A 20,595-nucleotide genomic window follows, 5' to 3' on the forward strand; every position below is an offset into this window, starting at 1 on the left:
CCTAAGATAACCTATGGGATGGATTGCTTTTTCATCTGCTTGATGTATTCGGCCCTTTTTCTGTGAAGCTTCAAAATAAATGCTCCCAGCTTCTTGACAAACCCCTCGCTAAATAGATTATCCCAAACTCCTAAGATAACCTATGGGATGGATTGCTTTTTCATCTGCTTGATGTATTCGGCCCTTTTTCTGTGAAGCTTCAAAATAAATGCTCCCAGCTTCTTGACAAACCCCTCGCTAAATAGATTATCCCAAACTCCATGTTGAAGTTCTTAAAACAATCTACCCCATCCATTTATTGAATCATAAAGCAAAGTCCCCAGTTTGATGGTGCCCACCAGCAGATATCCTTCGACGCATACATGCAGTGCGTAATGTAAATTATCGCTGTTTGACCTGTGCGTCTATCAAATGATAATCAATGTACTGAAGTTATTGGAATAGTACTCAATCTCCATTTTTCTTTTCCTTATTTTCTGTAACCAGTGGAATTGGCAACTGGAGTGGTCTGGTATATGTCATAGGGTCAATTCCATCTACCACCATTATAACTACTAGGTGAACCACACTTGTCTCTAAAAATGGAGGTAGGTTAGACCTCATATAATATTTTATACGACACATTTACATACTTTGCCAAGTGAACTACTCATGCCTAGTGCCCAACCTCCATTATTAATGGAGCAAAATGCTGTTTAATATTGGCTAACCTCAAATAAAACATATTCGCATAACATTGTCATGAAAGAAGATTACTCATAAGAAAAGGAAAAATAGAGCAACCATTGGACTATTGAAAAAAAAAATTCCTCGTTTATTTTTCCTGCTACTATTGATGTAGGAGAAACTAGCAGAAAGCAATGTTTGGTATCACTTATCTATGAAACTGCATATAAATCCATCAATTGCTGATAACAGTAAAATATAAAGATTTTCAGGAAAAAATATCCAGGGAAAACTATATAAAGACGTATCATGTCCTCTGCATCTACCCCAGCTTCAAACTAACTCAAAAGCCATACATGTAACAGTTTTCCGTTAAAGTCTACATTACATCACTGACACTCCAACCCTTCAAAATGGTGTATGTAAACATGCGAATTATTCGCACGGATAATAGTGCTACTATATAGACAACATAACAAGTTTACAGTGACAATAATATGTACAAAGAAAGCTCATCTTCAGGTAACAAAAAAAAGTTCGCTTGTATGCAAAAAAAATCTTTCTGTGATCCTCAACAGATCCATCAATGTTGTTGATTGTCACAAAATCATAACCAAGCTATCTTAGTTGACGCTAAGGAGAAGAATTTACAATTAAGATTATTTACTCAAAAAAACGATACAAGAATAATTCAATAGTCTCACATTTACAATTTCAATCTTAGACGCGTTGAATAAATGCATTAGCTTAGTCACTCCAGTTGTCTTCATCTAACAAGGACGCTGGTCCTTTTAAATGCTTTTCATCCTGCAATGTCATTCCAGCAGCAGAGAACATGTCAGTTTATGTTTACTTGAGGTTACATAATATACTCATCAGTGTTGCATGGCGTGCTTAGGTGCAGGTGTGTATACAAGAGCGAGTGGTATATGGTTCTGGTGGGTCCAGCAATTCTCCTTTCTAAAGGAGGTTGTCGGGATGTGCGTGCCACAGGTAGATAAGAGTGTGGCCGATGGGAGGATAGACGAATCCACGAAATAGTGACTAAAATAAGATAATGTTCCAACGAAAACTAATCATGAGTGACAATTGACCTCATTTCTCAGTGGAAGAAAACGACTAGCCCTAAACAGATCAGTTCTAAATTGAACTATCACACCTAGCAGCAACCAACAATGCTTTCCGATAAGAAAATTCAGGCAATGAACTTAGATCAACCAAAGGATCTATGTACCTTTGGTAATCCTGTTACAGATATCCTAGAACATTGAAAAAATCATTTCATGTATTGTAGTATTTGCTGCATCAGGGAAATTGTCAAATGCAATCATTTCATGTATTGTAGTCTGTGTTGCATCAGGGAAAATCGTCACATGCATTTCCCCGTACATGGGGGAAACAATCCCATTTCTCAGGGATGTCCTCAACACAGGAATAAACATCCTCCCACCCTAGGGACTGTTGAGGGACACCCTTGATGACAATTGCATCCCCTCCAAACCAACAGCCCACTAAAAATGAACATGTATATTACAAAAATATGCAAAACCATAACTAAATTTATGCCAATACTAGCCTACCTAAAACTAATCTAAAGACTAACCATGACTAACCTACTAACATTTTAATCAATTTTTCTTTATATTAACTGTCCATACTGTTACACACAGAATCAGAGCAGTCAGCTTGTCGGCTGGACCTTACGAGTGGTATTTCGTCAGTTTTGAAGCCCTGAAAGTCAGTATCTTGCCAGCTGAGTTGTGGTTTCCGGTAGGCAGCAATAAGGATTCAAGAATTATTGGAAAGACTTGAAAGATTTTGACAGTTTGATACTCTCACATTTGGCAGCTTCAAGTCTAAGAAATTTCATATTTTCAATTGCAGCAAAGCTTCATTCGTGTGTTTTCTTGGCATTTGAAAGGATTTTCCAACTAATGTCGCTCTGGGTGGCAAGCAATTTTTTTCCTTTCTACATTAACATTTTATGTAAGGCAAAATATTTAAAATGGAAGAAGAAAGTCTCTTTGCACAGTTCGAAATGAAACTGTTTGACAAAACCCTCTAAGAGGGAAACAGTCCATTGCCCCAGCAGATGTGACCCCTTGAGGCACTTTATTAATGCAAAAGAAGAATTTCTACATAAGAGAGTTTCTCATAATTGATCAGCAAATGATCCTTCATGCTCTTTAAATAGAGATCATGGACCAACCCGGTGTTAACCAACAGCCAATAGCCATTAATATGAAGGAGAGTATTAACTGTCAGATGCCAATAGCCATTAGTATGAAAGAGAATATTAGCTGTCAGATCACTCTATCTATAGAACTATCCTGACTGTCTGAATACATAATTACAAATATATACTAATCTATACTAAAGAAACACATTTTTACACAAAGACACATTAGACAAAGTTGATGTTAATTAAATCCGAAGTCTCAAAAATTGTCACTATAAATCTCTAACCATCCAAATGCTTAGTACAGCTGTATAATTTGCCTTTGAAGGGTCCCTACCAAGGTGGTTTACAGACTGTTGCACTTATCTCAATCTTATCTGAATTATCACAATAATATTGCCAAAACCAACCTCGGCGATAATATCGGAAATAATTATCGTGATAATTTACCATTTTGAAATAATCACGATAATTTAGGGAATTATTGCAATAATTCCGAAATTATCACTCTGCTATGTCAATTTCAGCCTCTTAACAAAAACATTTCCCTTCTTTTGACCCTAATTTTTAAAAAGTGAGTTAGGGGATTGAGTTGTGAGGGTACTCTTACTATTTCCATCAACCAAACAAGCGGAAGTCTATTGTTTTCATTTCCCATGATTCATCTCATGAGATACATAACCTAATAGTTAATGGTAAGCATTAAATTCCTAAAGTAAAAGGATGAAAATCATTTTACTTAATTTATGGTTTATGCTCGAATTATTAATCATTAATGTACTATGGATGCCATTTCTATCTTGATTTATGTACAATATACCTCTGCGTTGATATATTCTGCAACTAATTTGGCACTCTGGATGTTTTTTTTAATATAAATGCAATGATATATATATATAGATGTTTCCAGGACACTTCGCTTTCAAAAGCGTCCCCGCTTCATGCAACATTGCTCCAAACATTTAAAAACGTTTTTAGTGGATCCCGAGCAAAAAGTGGGTCACATATGCACGTTGTACAAGTCCACACATATTGTACAGCCACTGATACATGTTGTACAATGATTGAAAGTTGAAACGCATTTCAAGAGTGGTGATACATGTTTCAAAAACGTGAAACACGTATCACCCCTCTTGAAACATGTATAAAGCACGTTTCAGGGTTTCTATACCAAAATGTTCTTGGTACAGGTGGAGCATCATGTTTCCTGCAACTTGGGTTTTGACTTGCTATACCATAAGTCCCCTTAACCTATTTTGGTCACCCATAGACAATAATAACATTATTGTATCTTATCTCGCTTGAGGGAGAGAGAGAGAGATCAAATACAATACTTCAACCAGGTTTCTAATCACAGGTTCCGCATTAAAAGTGTAATGCCTTCAATCACAAACTTGAAAGAAATCTATAAACATTTTATATTTTTATAGATTCCATGCAGATTAAGCATTGAACACGTGCTTTTTTTTAATAATTCCTTCACTGAGCAACAAATGTACCCCCTAATTTTGTGCATGATCTATAATCTATGTTGCAGAAAACGTAGGGAAAGGGGGCGTTTCCGTACGGAAATGGGTATGAAACGCTGAAACATGTACGGTACGGCCCTGAAACGCGTTTCAGGCCGTACTGCCACGTTTCACGAAACTAAAACGTGGCCAGTACGACTCACGTTTCAGCTTTTTACTTGTGTTTTTCTTTTTTATTTTTTATTTTTAATTTGTTTTCTAATTTATTTTTAGGTTATCCTAGTGACTTCCAGTTGCTTCTAGATCCCTGTCTAAAGTTATAAAAGTGAACTTTTGCCCTAGTGTTGATATGCAGTTCATGGTAATGTTAAATTCTTAAAGTAAAAGGATGAAAATGAATCTTTTTACTTAAATTTTTAACATTACCATGAAATGACTCAGGATGTTTGAGAGTGGTTTCCCTCATTGGATTTCATATGGAGAGTAGAATTTTAAATCTCACTCAAAATCCATCAAACTTATCTGTTTTTTAAGATTTCAGGATTGAGGGGATTGCAATGTTTCCATTGGATTTTATCATGTACTAGGGTATGGAACTTGTATTTAATCAAGAGAACCAAGCCCTCTATGCAAGGGAGACTCCCAATAATGAAGAGCATGTAGGGTACTAGGGTATGAAACTTGTATTTAATCAAGAGCACTAAGGTCGTTCGACTATGTAGGAGGAGACTCTCAATCAAGCACGAGACAAGAAATTAGAAATTTCTCGTGGCTGATTTTGGATATTTCTATTTTCATTATGTGATCATTCATGAGTAAATGTGATGTCAATTTAGAGACTTATAGTTTATGCATTGACAATTGACAATTTTATCATGATGTAATGAATTAGAATGTATCATATATGCCTTATGATTGCACATATTTCTTAAATGTCCTTATATAATGAATTAGAATGTATCATATATGCTTTATGATTGCACATATTTCTCAAATGTCCTTATATAATGAATTAGAATGTATCATATATGCTTTATGATTGCACATATTTCTCAAATGTCCTTATATATATATATATATATTCGCGTTTCCCCATTTCCAAAATTTGGGGAGGTCGTATTTCGTATCGGTTCCCGTTTCGGAAACTCATACCTGTTTCCCCGTTTCGTGCAACCTAGTCTATAATCTATGTTGCACTGGTTGTGGGGACGAGGGGGCAAGGGGACGAGTTTTCGGGACAGCTAGAGCACAACCACAAATTTTCAGGGGATGGCAGGTTGGGGACGACAAGTGCGACAACTAATTTTTGTATTTATTAAAAAATAAAATTTAGTAATTCAGCATAAACATGAATTATAAATTAAAATATAAAAATTTGAATTATTACTAATTTTTAAATTCAAATTACAAAATAAAATACTAAAGTCTAATACTATCTAATCATCATTGCACATCACAAAAACAAATCTCGTCATCTGTTAATCAATTTTGTCATTGATGTCAATATGGCATTGGCCGAGATGGTAAATATTCTTGATATGCCTAATGAATATCATGAAACCCTAGAATGAGATGATAAGGTTGAAGACAATAGATGCCTGGTTCCATATGATGATGTCGTAACTCTTGTTTGATAAGAATGTCATCAATTAATATGTCAAATCACTAATGAAGAAGTCTTAAGAAGTGCTAAGTGCCAAGTATTTAGAAGCCCTTGATGACATATGGAAGACTACATTTGATGATGTCATATTCTTGATGAATGACCACAATTGATGATGGCACTTGATGAGGTCTTGATAACATGGTTGGAGATCATTTGATGGTTGGAAGATTATTTTGGAGTTCTCCTAATGATGATGCACTGTGACTGCACTAGTATATGATGACATTGTTCATGTGTAATGCTACACGGATGTTGCACTCTTACATAATGACTCTATGATCCTATGATGACATTGATAACAATGAAGAAGCCACGCCGTCCCAAACATTCATCATGTTGTCCCAAACTTTTTATGCATAAAATTTAAGGACAGTCACAAAGAAAATTTATTTTGGACACCTTGGAAGCATCCTTTCAAAATGGATCCTAGACCATCTTAAAGAGGATTTTTTCCTCTTTCTAACGAGCTTTTATTTGCCCTGAAACTCACAATAGTTTGTGAGATATTGAATTTTTAAGTTAAGGAAATTATTCCTAGCAGTGAGCTGACCTACACTCAGTCATATAAGTCAGCCTCATTTCAAATAGTCATGTCCCTCCAGTTATAAATGAAATCTCTATAAATAGACGTCTAAACACTTCATTTTGATCAGCAATTCGAGCAAGAATCCAGAGATATGAAGTACATAAGAAGACAGAAGGTTGAGGAGAACAAGGAGACCATTGTTTAGGATTGAAAAAAAATCGTAGTTTCCGTGGTCGACACTGTCGTAGTTGTCGTTTTCGAAGTTGTCGTAGTTATCGTAGTCGAAGTTGTCGTAGTTGCCGTGGTCGAAGCTACCATAGTTGTCGTGGTTGAAGCTACCATGGTCAAAGTTGTCATAGTTGTCGTGGTCGAAGTGTTGATTTATTGGGATTAGACAAATAGAGCTTGTTGAAGTCTTCTCTTGAGAACACAATAGGGCAGAGTTGGAGAACTTCGTGAAGCATCATATTGAAGATTTGTGGAGATCATTGAAGACCATGATGCATTGAAGCCATCATGAGGTGACCTTGAAGAAGTTCTGTTTGGGTAACATGAAGAGCAGTGGTGACACCTTCATGTGAAAAACAAGGTTGTCATTGATGATGTGACGTGGAGACTAAGTGAAGGCGTAGCTGAAGATTAATAGGGCTTGTTGAAGAAGACATTGGGAGTCATGAAGTATAACCAAACATATCTTGATGATGTAAAGCTAAGGGTTGGAGCCTCAAGGAGACAAGGTTGGTGCCTTGGAAGATACAGTTGGAGCCCTAGAGGTTGGAGCCTCAAAGTGACAAGGTTGGAGCCTTGGGAAGTCCAAGTCGGTGCTTGGCAAAATATAGGTTGGAGCCTGGGGAATTGAAGATCAGTGTCTTCATCTAGGGTTGGAGCCCTACATATATTGTACTTGATTTATTGTAAAGAATAAATTAATAAAAGCATTTATTCTTATTGTTCATTTTGTGTTCTAAATATAAGTGATCTAACTAGTAAAAGTAACAATTGAAAAGAAATATTGATTCAACCCCCACCCCCCCCCCCCCCCCCGCGTGCAGTATTTCCAACAGTCATCGTTGGTCATTGTCAAGAACTTAAGAAGTGCTATTAGTTTGCTACAACCTACAATCTACTATTGTCTACATAATCATTCTATGATGCATGATGAATCATTACAAAATTTAAATAGCAGTTAAACTTTAAAGACTAAAAGTAATATTTAATAAAACTATAAACATGATCAAGTCATTAAAATTTAATTATAAATCCCAAATTAAGAGTAGAAATTAAGAACTTTGCGGGACTTGTCATCAGTGTAATGTATATCATAATCATTCATAATCACTATTATTTACAGAGAACAAAGAGTATTACCATCCCATCAATTTACCTTATAACATTGAGCGTTGAAGATGAGTTAGCCATTGTAATGTTTATTTCAAGAGTAACAAATGTTATGTACAAAAATAATAATGCCATGAAGTGAAAAAAATTATATATAATAAATGATGTTTATGTTAATGTATTCAGGGAATTAGTTGATTGGTTCCTAAAATGAATAATGGAACTTGCTACGTATATGGACAACACCAATAGTAATTTAGTAGCACATTGATATATTATCTTATCTCTCATCTAGTCTCTCCTACTTGTCTCTTGCATATATTTAACATGGTATTAAAGTCATGGTGATTGTGGCATAGGGAAATTTCAAATATTCGTGCCAAGGAAAGATTTGCCACAGACATGGAGAAAGAGACAAGTTCAAATTGGAGGAAAATTAATTCATGGAATATAGTGACTGTAAACTATAAAAATGAATAAGTCATTAAAATTTCATTATAAATCTCAAATTAAGAGTCTCAAACATCAACCTCTCACTTGACTCTTACTTCACCTAGAACCTTCGCTCGAGTTCTCTTAGCTATGTTTACCTTTTTCGTCGTGAATGGAGTTCTTTGTTCAACATTTACCTTTGCCCATTATCTCAGATTTCAGTCAACTCTTACCTACAACCCGTGTTTAGCTGCAACCTTTGCTCGAGCTTAGTGTTTACCTGCAACTCTCGCAACCTGTGTTTACCTTTGACGTTGTGTCTCTATAATAGTGTTTACCTTCGCCACAGTCGTGTAGTATAGTGTGTAGTATGTGGTAGGTTTAGTTTAGTGTGTATGTGATAGGTTTAGGTTGTGACAAGGTTAAGCTTTCAAAATTTGCTTTTTATCTTTTTACTTTAAAGTTTATAAGTTAGGTTTTCAAATTTATTTTTTTAATTTAAATTTTTTTAAAGTTTAATGTGCATGATATTGGGGGCCATCCTAAAGTCCCCGATTTTTCAAGGGATGGCCTGGAAATCCTCAAGTCCCTGATGGAGTCCCCAACCAATTGGGGAGGTTTCCGACAAGTTCCAAAGTACCCAGATCGTCAGAACGACAGAAACGCCATGAATTTCGGTGGGGATGGGTCCTCGTGCAATATAGTCTATAATTATATTAGATGCATGAAAGGCAAAGTTATCCAGTCATTTCAATCTATATAAATTTGAGGCCAATATAGATGTTTTGCATAAAGGGATATTTCAAATCGCTGGATTCTATTGAGTTTTGAAAGCACTTGAAAAGAACAGACCCTTGACCTCACAAAAGGCTCTCCCGCAACAACTCAATATATTTTTCTGGTGCATAATGTGTTGGAGAATCTACTAGGGCAGCTTATTAAAACAATTCTCCTTATCCTTCATAATTACTTGTGAACTTTAGTTAGCTTCTTCGTGTTCTTTATTAGATTCTCTTCATCAAATAATTATCAAGAGCATAAACCATCAAAATCATAAAAGGCAAAGGACACAAAATATAGGCTCGAAGCCAGGGAGAAACCCCTCCAGGGGGAAAACCCAAAAGAATATCTTCTCTTCTTATAGAATCAAATGAAATGAGAAATCCAAGACCAAAAAGCCAAGACCTCCTCCAAGCACCAAGTCAGCCTTCTAACAAATCCTCCTTCAAGCAAGCACTAGTCAACAAGATCAACGAAAGTCAAACCTCTTCCAATCTGCTTCTAACCACAGTTTCGGCCCTTTACTTCAAGTCTGAAATTCAGACCTACAATTTCGACCCCCAACAGAGTGCAGAAACCTTAGATTGTTTGCACGTATGAGAGAAATTAGGCTTCAAAATCATAATTTTGGATTCTTCTTGAGATGCTTCTTTCTCCTAGACCTTTGCTTCTTTTCTCCTTTGCCTCTTGCTTGAAATTGAACTGCATAAGTGTGTACGAATGATTCGAACTCTCCTCCTTTATATAGTCTTCTCTTGTGGTCGATTAGGCCTCTCCTATGCCAACTTCTTGTTGCCAATGTTGGCTTGGTCTTGGAGGCCTTTTAGGCTTTCTAGACTCAAAAATAATTTCTTTTACAAGTTACAACTTGCCCAATAGGGTCTTATACAAATGATAAAGACTCTCTTGACTCAAGAAAAATATTCTTTTGACTTGACAAACCTTAGAAGCATGAAATGCATGCTTGACCTAGATAACCATTTAAATAGAGCATCAAACCCATGCTCAAAAATAATATTTTTCTTTCTTCTTTTTCTTGTAACATAAGATATATATAATGACATGAGTACAATGACAATTATGAAGCTCGAAACTAGTTACGTTTTCCAACACTCTCTCTTAACTAGGGAGGTATTCATAATTGTATCGTCGATACAAGGATTTTCTCAAACTGAAGAGTTCTCATAAGAAGAGTCGGATTGGTAGGCCATCTTTAAGCATCAATATCATAACCAACATTGCCAACATAGTAAGGCCTTAACTAGAAAATCTCTATTTATATCATAGCAAAAATGTTGAGAGGCTTTATGTGAGACACCACACTACCTCTCAAGGTACATACCCCATCTAGATGTTCACTAGGTATGTCTTTTTAAGACTATTCTTATCTTGGATTCCCAATCCTCAAAGAATATCAGTCCTCTTCGACCACTCTTATCTTGGATACTTGTCCAATCCTCAAAGAGTGTTGGTCAACAAGATTACTTCCTATCTTGGATTCTATATCCTCAAGGAATATCAATCTCAGATGCTTATCCAATCCTTCATCCACCATTCTCTCTTCATGGCCTTCACTTAGACGTACGGCTATTAGTCCTGGCCTAGTGCATGACACATGAAGAAGAGAATATAAAGTCTTTAACATCACTCCCTCGCAATTTAGAGAGGAGATCCTCATTCCCTCTCAATTGGGGAATAGATCCTTTCTCCTTCTCAAACATTTAAGGAGACTTCTTACTCCCTCTAAAGCATGGAAGAGATTCTTTTACTTCCTTTCAATTGGGTAGCTCTCTAGTGTGTCTTCATCAATTCATCAGCTACTAGTCCTTCATGGAGATTTTCAAGTAGCTACATGGCTCCTCCTCTTCCCCGTATCTTCATGAAATTGAGCTTTCATCTTCCTGAATGTACTAGAGCCAAATTGTGACAAGATTCAGGCCATCAACCTTTCAAATCACTTTCCTCTATCAAATAAAGGCATAATATTGAGCTTACCAAAGTAGAGCTTAATTATAGCTCCCATGAAAGTGATCTTCATTGTCATCGAGTTATCTTCTTGTACTGCTACCTTTCAATCTCAAGATGATGTAAATATCTTGACCATATAGATTAACAAAGTCAACAACCTAATCTATATATCCTTTGCGTTCAAGACCAAAAGTTGTAGATGTACTTGCCTCAATTGCCATTATGCATTTCTGCAATATCCTCCAGGTAGCCAAAACATGTATCAACTAGATAACTAAAACCAAAATATAATATCAGACTTAGCTTATCATGATGGCCCTTTCATCAAAGTATTTTCTTACTTGTATCCTCTGAGATCAACGATCTTCCTCATGATTTGTAATTGTCTCCATATTGTACAAGAATCCTTCTCCATGCATTCACTTTTAATCAAGGTGCCCATGGATCAAACTGATTGGCAAGGTACAATATCTTCCTTGGAGTTGTTATTATTAATTCTCTTTCATTCCTCGGAGACCATACTTGATGTTGATCAATATCATTGTGTTTATGCCATGCTATCTTGTGGAAGATTCTTGATCTTTAGCTATTCCAAAGCATACCAATTTTCTTCTTTCAAGCATCAAGTAATCACATGGAAGACTTATTGAGCACATTCTTATAACCAACTCTTTCTTGCAAGATTCTTGTAGATATGAATTCTACCTTCTAGAGAAGAGTTACTTAAACATGCATACCTTTGTTTCCATACCATCATCTAGCCATCTTTTGAGCTTGCCTCCAACCTTATTAAAGATAAGCTTTCCTTTCTTAAGAGTAGAAAGACTTCAATTTTGCCTTTCAAACTGTCATTCAACCATCTGCATGCCTTCATCCTTCAAGACTATTGTTTCCATACTAGATGGAATACATACCAGTCATAATGCTTCTTCCAAGAACCTTCCTAGATGATGGTTCTTTTAGGAGGGTTTTTAATGATCCATTTTTTAAAAAGACTAACTCTAACAGTATGTTAGAAAATGCTTGGATGAACTATAATATGCAATATAGTCTGTAACGGCCCATCTTGGATTATGCATAGAATATGATTTTAATTTTTTAGCATGCATACAAGACATGCATATGATAGCTACATATGCATGCCTCGCATGTGTTGAAGAAAATGTAACTAGGTTCGGTCTTCATAATGACATGTAATTATGACTAATGTAAATGATGTAATAAAAGAGAACAAAATTATTTTTGTATACCTTGTTGCATGGGTTTCATGAGCAAGAAGTGTCATTCATAGGTCAAAGACTTCTTCTTGATGTCTTTAGGATTTGTCATAATAGATAAAAGTCAAAGTCATGTTAAAGAGCTCTTCTTGAGCATATATAAAATGTATATGAGTCAACCTAGTGTCTAGATCAACCCTCCAAGACAAGCACAATCCTCTTGAAGAAGTCGGCCAACAAAATGATATAAAACATAGTCATGTCGGCTCAAAAAGAAGTCACAACGGTTCCCTCACTTATGTCGGCTTATTATGGAGACATAACTACTATATATACCCTGCTGATCTTCGCAAAAGTATAGACAGAATCTCGGATCCTCTGAAATCTCGGTCAAGTACAGGGGTGCAAACATCTCGGACAAGCACAGTGGGATAGTATTTTCAGATGGATACAGTGGTACAGAATCTCGGATGAAGTGCAGTGGCTCTATAGTTCTCGGATGGTCATCATGATCACTGTCTCAGTGTACTAAACAGTCTCGGTGTAATTGATGGTAAAGATCTTGATGCAAGGAACTCTTAGTTATGCACTCTTAGCATTACTCTCTAGACAGTCACAATCTCGGCATGATTTTGATCTCACAGTTATACATTCTCGGCATTCTAGACACAGTCAAGATCTCGGTGAAGTAGCAATCATGGTCTCGGTCATAATAAAGACAAGGTCATGGTCAATATCCCGGTGCAGATCACATACAAGTATGAAGACCTCGTTGACATGATGATGAAGCAATGATCTAGGTGGAAGTACAAGCAATGGTGCAACTGTAAGGACCTTTGTGGTACTATGATAATGATCTCAGTGAAGAGGATTGGTGTCTTGGTCTTGGAGTGGCCTAATAGGTCAAGGGTCATGGTCTTGGTATTCGTCAATTGGAATCTCTATAAGAAGAATATTGTGCAGGTTTTCCTCTCAAAGAGTTAGAGGTTTTGGCCCTGGCAGAAAGCCAACATTTTGTGTTCTTGTCTCTTTGTTTTAGGTAGCTATTTGATGAACTAAAGAAGACACACTCAAATAATAACAAGTGAAGATTGGAATAAGAAGAAAAAGTTAAAAGACCTCACAAATAGTTATCATGACTAGAAGAATCGCATTAACCTACATTGCCCTAGATTCTTCAACATGGTATCAGAGCTAAGGTGTTGAAGTCAAAAGAAGGGCGACAAAAAGAGACATTCAAGGATCAGTTTTCAAGAAGGGCAACAAAAAGAGACATTCAAGGATCAGTTTTCAAGAAGGGCATCAAAGCAAGTTAAAGGGCCTTGTCAAGATTGAAGGATCAGTCTACAACAAGCAGTCCACAACAACAAGGGTTTTTGTCTACATAATCAAGGAAGCAGTCTAGAACAGCAAGAGCTTGTATCTCCACAGACATCATCAAAAAGGCCACCAAGACCCTCATCAAGATGTCTACAAAGCAAGGTAACTCAAAGGACCTCAAAATTAAAGATCACCTCACCTTGGAACAAGTTGAAACCCGAGCAGTAATCATGATCTACACTACAAAAGAAGGCAAAGAATATTGAAGGCAATAAGGTCTGGTCATCTTCAAGAAAGGATCATCTCCTTGCCCTAGAAGAAGATCATTCGAATAAGCAGCAAATCATCCTCATCAAAAGGACCAACCTTTTCTATTGAGGAAAGATTCTCTCATTCAAAAGAAGGTCATCCAAGAAGAAGTACTAATACATCATCATCAAAGCAATCAAGGTGAAGATTTCATCTTCACATGTCGAGTACGTATCTTTCCATCCTATAATCCAATTTGGTTAAATGAATTCGTGTTTGCAAGGAGATTTATAAATTGGATGGGTCATCAAAGATTCCTTGCATGAAGAAGGAAGATAGACATAGTCCTCTAAGTAGTTGAAGTCATTGAACATATCAAAAGGTCTCCTCTGAATTCATGGAAAGGGATATTTATGAAAGATCCCCTCATAGAACAATATTCGAGACATCAAAGAGATGTATATGATAAACTCATTCTTTGAAGGTACACATGCTGGCCCTCTCTAGCTCTATGCAGCTCCTGGCTGCCTCTACGTGGCCTCTAGCTAGCTCTGTGTCCCTCTCCCAGCTCTGCGCTGATCCTCCTGGTACTAACTCTGCCTCTCTGCTAAGTATTCACTGCCCCTTAGCTACAACTCTGATCACTCACTCAATTTCCTTAGCAAACCGTGCCCCAGAAAATCGAGTTCTTGATCTCTCTTGGTGTTTTCTCCAACTGACCCTCGAGCCTCCTCTTATACTTTTCTCATTGGTCCATCAATGGCCGAGATTAAATCTCTACTCCCGACAATTTCAGCTTTTCTCGGCAGTTCCCAATGGTTTTTCCAATTCCGACTATTCCCAACAGTTCCGGCGGTTCCGACAATTCCAGCTATTCCCAGTAGTTCCGTCAGTTCCCGGCAGTTATAGCAATTCCAGCTATTTCGGCTATTCCCGGCAATTCCGGCTATTCCGGCTATTCCCGGCAGTTCTGGCTTTTCCCAGCAATTCCTGGCAGTGCCGGCAGTTCTGACAATTCCGGTTATTCCCGGCAATTCCAGCGATTCTGGCTATTCTCAGCAGTTCCGGCTTTTCCCGACAGTTCTGGCTTTTCCTAGCAATTTCGACTTCTACCCTCTGGATTAAGGCAGCATTATCCCTTAGGATCTCTCCTCCTACTAAAACTCAAAGACAAGTAGAGAGAAAGAGATCCCAAGTGTGTTGAAATGACTTAAAGGCCACCTCTATTTATACTAAAACATTGAGCACAAGTGGGGTTTATTTGGTTGTTAGCCGACCTTGACAAATTGTCCCATAACACAAATAAATTCATATCTCCATGAATACTTATCGGAATCGGATGATCTTTAGATCAATCCTACACCTCTCGATGAGAGGGATCTAAGAAAAATATCAGTGCCCATTAATTAGATGACCCACAGGGAGTTTGGCCCTAGTTGCCAATTTTAACACTCCCTCTCAACTAGGGAGAACTCCATTCGTTGATCCATATGTCCGACTGTACTATCTCTGCCATCAATGCCCTGCACTGCTCTGCTCTGCTGAGCTATGCTTTGCTCTGTTGAACCATGACGAAGAAGAATTGATCGAGAATGTTTCATACCATTCTCTACTAACCCGAAGTCAGTTTCATCTAAAGAGAGTGTTTCACATCACTCTTACTAGCCCAAAGTCAATTTTATTCATCCAAGATCAATATCACAAGAGAGTGTCTCAAACCACTCATACTGATCCCAGATCAGTTTCATTAATCCCAGATCAATGGAGGCCATCCTAGCATAGGGAGTACGGTAGAACATCGATGCGTCCATCGATAGTACTACTATGGTCCCTAGCCCCATTTCTCTGCTCATTGATCAGATGAGAAGTACTTCCCATGAGTCCCAGACTGCATGGGTAGGATGCCTCGACAGGAGAACTAATCATCCTATCCACAAGAACGAATCATCCTGCCCCATGGTCACCACGGGAGAACTAATCATCCCGGCCCACAAGAGAACTAATCATCCTGTCCACAAGAACGAATCATCCTGCCCCACGTCACCACAGGAGAACTAATCATCCTGGCCTACAGGAGAACTAATCATCTTGTTTCACAGTTGCCACGGGAGAACTAATCATCCCGGCCCAAAGGAGAACTAATCATCCTGTTCCACAGTTGCCACGGGAGAACTTATCATCCCGACCCACAGGGGAACTAATCATCCTGTTCCACAGTTGCCATGGTAGAACTAATCATCCCAACCCATAGGAGAACTAATCATCCTATTCCACAGTGGCCACAGGAGAACTAATCATTCCGACCCACAGGAGAACTAATCATCCTGTTCCACAATTGCCATGGCAGAACTAATCATCCCAACCCATAGGAGAACTAATCATCCTATTCCACAGTGGCCACAGGAGAATTAATCATCCCGGCCCATAGGAGAACTAATCATCCTGTTCCACAGTTGCCACGGGAGAACTAATCATTATGTTCCACAGTCGCCACGGGGTATCACAGGGGAAGGTTGAACTTGTAATCTTGTACATAGCGCACCACCAGGGGAGGGTGAGTTGCCCTGTCATCGTATGTTGCTCCAGTAAGTACCCCAAGCCCCCCACAGCTCCTAGAGCTCAATGCATGCAACATGCAGGACCCTTATAAGAAGGTCTCTCAACGACTCCAAGTTGTTCAAGAAAGTCACAAATTTGACCATTCCCCAGGGCTTTGAGCAAATGTCTACGACCTGTACATCAGTCTCAATGCGATGGAGCCTCCTCGCTCATCGACATACCATATCCCAGATAATGCAGTATCTGATGTCTATCTGCTGGAGCAATCATCGAATACGGGAATCCTCAATAGTCGAATCCCCCCTCTGGTTGCCACAGAGAATCACAGTGGTATTCATCATGTGTACAAACAGCTCACTTAAGAGCTTCTGCAACCATGCAACTTCACACAAGATCATACTCGTAGCTATGTATTCGGTCTCGGCGGTGCTTACAGCAACCGACTTCTGCTTCCTGCTCATCCATGATATCGAAGTAGAATCCAAAGACAACCAGAACTGAGAAGTGCTCTAGTGATCCTCCACACTGCCTGCCCAGTCAACATTCGAATAATCATGTAGTTTCATATTTCGGCAGTGTATCTCAATCCATGAGAGATTGTGCCCCGAAGATATCTCAGAAGATTCTTGGCACCAATCCAGTGAGGCTCAACCAAATATGAACTCACCATGCTAACTGCAAAACATATGTCCAGACAAAAGTTCACCAATAACATCAACGTGAATGAGTTTATGAAACTCAGAGGCATTTCCCAAATCTAGTCCGACATCACTACCTTATAACTTCTTAAATTTAAGATCCTCGAGGTAGTCACAAGCTTGCAGTTTATCATTCCACATCCGGAATCCAACTCCCTCTTACTTCTGCAAATGAGAGGGTATGCACCTGTCAGAAATAGGCCGTCCTCATAAGGTGCTAGTATGAGAGGTCTATCATCCACAACCTTCAAACAATGGTGTGGATTAGCTTCACTCTTAGTGAATCTCAGCTTCATACTACGCCCGAGGAGTTTTGTTTCAAGCCATACAGGGCTTTCTTCCACCTGCATATGTGAGATTCCTAATCATTAATCTCAAACCCCTCAAGTTGTTCCAAACTTGTGGACCTGCTACATGAGGGGAATGGTCCCCTTGTAAGATTTTCCTTCGGTACATCTCAGACATGTACTTTCATGCTCTTTTTGAATTCAGGCATCCCTGTCACCATCTGACTCATAGAGCTCCGGTGTTGTGTCAATGGACATGGTCCCCAGTAGACTTCCTGCCACTTGATACAACCCTGAACTCAAAAACATCTTTGAAAATTCTATTTTCAAACACGTACCTTTCCATCTATGAGTGCCACCTCGTAACCTTTGACTTCCATTGTTGAAATGGACACCAGCTTCTTCTTGCGATCAGGTACATAAAAGAGATTCTGTAAATGAATCGAGTTACTCTCATCCAATTGAGGGGTAACATTCCCTACACCCTTTTCGAGATAGGTGGCATCGGCTCCAAGTATAATCCCAAAACTGTTTCCATCTCTACCAAATTAGAGAGTGCACCCTTCTATCCGATTAAGTGCCTTGAAGCACTACAATCAATAAGCCAGATTCCCAAAAAATCTGAAGGAGAGCGCCAATACAAGATAACGTTTCTTTATCTTATCAAAAAAGACATTTGATTCTTCATACCTGGGGTTCCTTGCTTTCTTTGAAGAGTCGACCCTTTCCTTGATGACCTGCATTACCTGTCATTACTTTGATCATTGAAGATGTCCCTAGAATGATTCTTATCTTCATCAAGAGATGTGTCTTTGCCATTCAGACACTCCTTCGCATAATGGCCGAACTTACTACAACCAAGGCATTTGCCTTTCCTTCCACCCTTAAATCCGGACATCCCATTGAAGTGATCTTTAGGTAGGCCATCAGAAACTTTTGTTGCGCCATTCTGATAATATTCTCTGCTTCGACTTCACCCTTGGTGAATTTGAAGAGGGATGAGGAATCCATTGATCCTTTTGTCCTTTCCCAACTATCTTCGGTGATTGCTCTTTCACTCTTGCTTGGGCATTGTCTTCACCTTAGCTCTGATACCATGTTAATTTTAGGTATGTTCTATGCTTAGAGCAATTTATTTCAATTTTCACAGTTAGCTCAATATCTTTTCCAGATTAGCAATCACATCAGCATTAAAGTAAACTGCAGATAGAACATAAACATAAATCGCAGAAAACAAGCCAAGACAAGAGGACACAAGATGTGGCGCTAGCCAGGGACAAACCCCAATGTGGGGAAACCCTTAATCAATTCTTCTTATATGTTCTTCAATAGTTTAGCAGAGAGAGAGAGAGAGATAGTACATTGACAACAGAAGTCAACACTTTGACTTATCTAGATAAGAGCATAGATCATCTCTAAGAAGATGATACATGAGATTAGTTGAAGACATGCTGCTTCAACTGATTCTCCAAGGTGACTCCTTCACCTATCGTTGTGCTGCATTTCGTCATCATGTTGCACCTCACCCTGCTGCACCATGTTGCACCCGTCATCACTATGTTGCATCTCATCATGCTTCATTAATCATGACTGTACCCATCACTATACTGCATTATGTGCCATTGTTGCACCATGTTGCCATACTATTAACCTATCTGTTGGCTGCATCTTGCTTGCTTGTTGTCCCTAGCATGCTAGTTGTCCCTTGCATGCTAGTTGTAAAATTGCATGCCTGGTGTAATTGCTGCTAAGTACCATACAACTGTCCCAATGTTAGTTAGTTGTCCCTTGCATGTTGCTCTCCTTTGGAGATAGATGCTTTGTTTGTTCTGGCAGTGTCGGCAATTTCAGTTGTTCCTAGCAGTTCCGACAATTTTGGGTATTCCTGGCAGTCCAACAGTTCCTGGTAGTTCCGACCTCTGCCCTCTGCGTCAGCTTTCCCCGCTATTCTAGCTAATCCCAGCAGTTCTGACTATTCCTGGCAATTCCGACAATTCCGGTAATTCTGGCTATTCCCGACAATTCCGACAGTTCTGGCAATTCCGGCTATTCCCGACAGTTCCAGCTTTTCCCGGTAGTTCCGGCAATTTTGGCTATTCCGAGAAGTTCCGGCAATTCCGACAATTCCGGCTATTCCCGGCAGTTCTGACAATTCCGGCTATTCCCGACAGTTCCGACAATTCTCGGCAGTTCCGGCAATTCCAGCTATTCCCAGCAGTTCCCGGCAGTGCTGATAATTCCGGCTATTCCTAGCTATTCCCGTCAGTTTCGACTATTCCTAGCAGTTTCGACAGTTCCAACAATTTCGGTTACTCCCGGCAATTCCGGCAATTCTAGCTATTCCCGGCAATTCCAGCAATTCCAACTATTCCCAGCAATTCCCGGTAGTTCCGGCAATTCCGGCTTCTGCTCTCTGGATTAGGGCAGTGTTATCTCTGAGGATCTCTCCTACTAAAACCCAAAGACAAGTAGAGAGGAAGAGATCCCAAGTGTGGTGAAATGACTTGAAGGCCACCTCTATTTATACTAAAACGTTGAGCACAAGTGGGGTTCCCATAACACAAACAAATTCATATCTCCTGTTATCACCTGGATTGGACCTCAGGCTAAAGGGAGGCAAGCCAGGGTAACCACAAACCACGCTTAGCCAAGTAGCTAGCCCTACTAGGCCAGGAGAGGGCTCTCTCCGTATGGATCTCAGCCAAAATGACTGGATCAGGGACAAGATTTTAGGCTAGGTATAATAGCACAATTTTTTTATTGAGATTTTGAAGGTGTTTTGCCAGATCAAATGGAGGTGGGCAGTTTAGGTCTGGGAAATTAGGTCAAAAATGCAAGGTGTTCTATGGGGTAAGGTAGGCATAGGCTTTAGCACTTTAGACTTGATGAGGTGAAGTGTTTGACTAGTGAAAAGCTAAGAAGGGCATGTGGAGGTCATGGATCCTTCTTAAACAGTAGAAAAACATGAAATGTTGTATGTTTTCCCAAGGCAGAGCATCAAAGTTAATGGACTGTACCTATCTGACTTGAAAACATTCAACTAGAAGCAATTAAATGAGTGAAAGCATACATAAAACATATAAACAAATGATCACATAAGAAGAAACTCTGCTAAAACTCCATACCACAGGGATCCCATAAACATAGCTGCAAATCCGATTAATCTCCTTGCCAAACTGCTTACAATGATGTACAATCAAGCTTTGAGCATCCAAGTGAGTCCAACCTCTACAAATGACCA

The 20,595-nt window shown here is 38.8% G+C and overlaps 1 long non-coding RNA gene across 1 annotated transcript in view; it reads right to left on the bottom strand.

Annotated features, from left to right (window-relative positions):
* Positions 1-1,019: 1,019 nt before the first annotated feature.
* The window catches only part of LOC149167082 (uncharacterized), a 31,033-nt gene continuing 11,457 nt past the window's right edge, over positions 1,020-20,595 (bottom strand). The window contains exon 2 of the long non-coding RNA XR_016260525.1: positions 1,020-1,473. This is a non-coding gene — a long non-coding RNA (uncharacterized LOC149167082). The remainder of the gene's footprint in view (positions 1,474-20,595) is intronic.

This window comes from Pinus tabuliformis, chromosome 5_1 (assembly GCF_031772625.1).
Source record: "Pinus tabuliformis cultivar Carrire ecotype Pingquan chromosome 5_1, CPIR1, whole genome shotgun sequence".
Classification (NCBI taxonomy): domain Eukaryota; kingdom Viridiplantae; phylum Streptophyta; class Pinopsida; order Pinales; family Pinaceae; genus Pinus; species Pinus tabuliformis.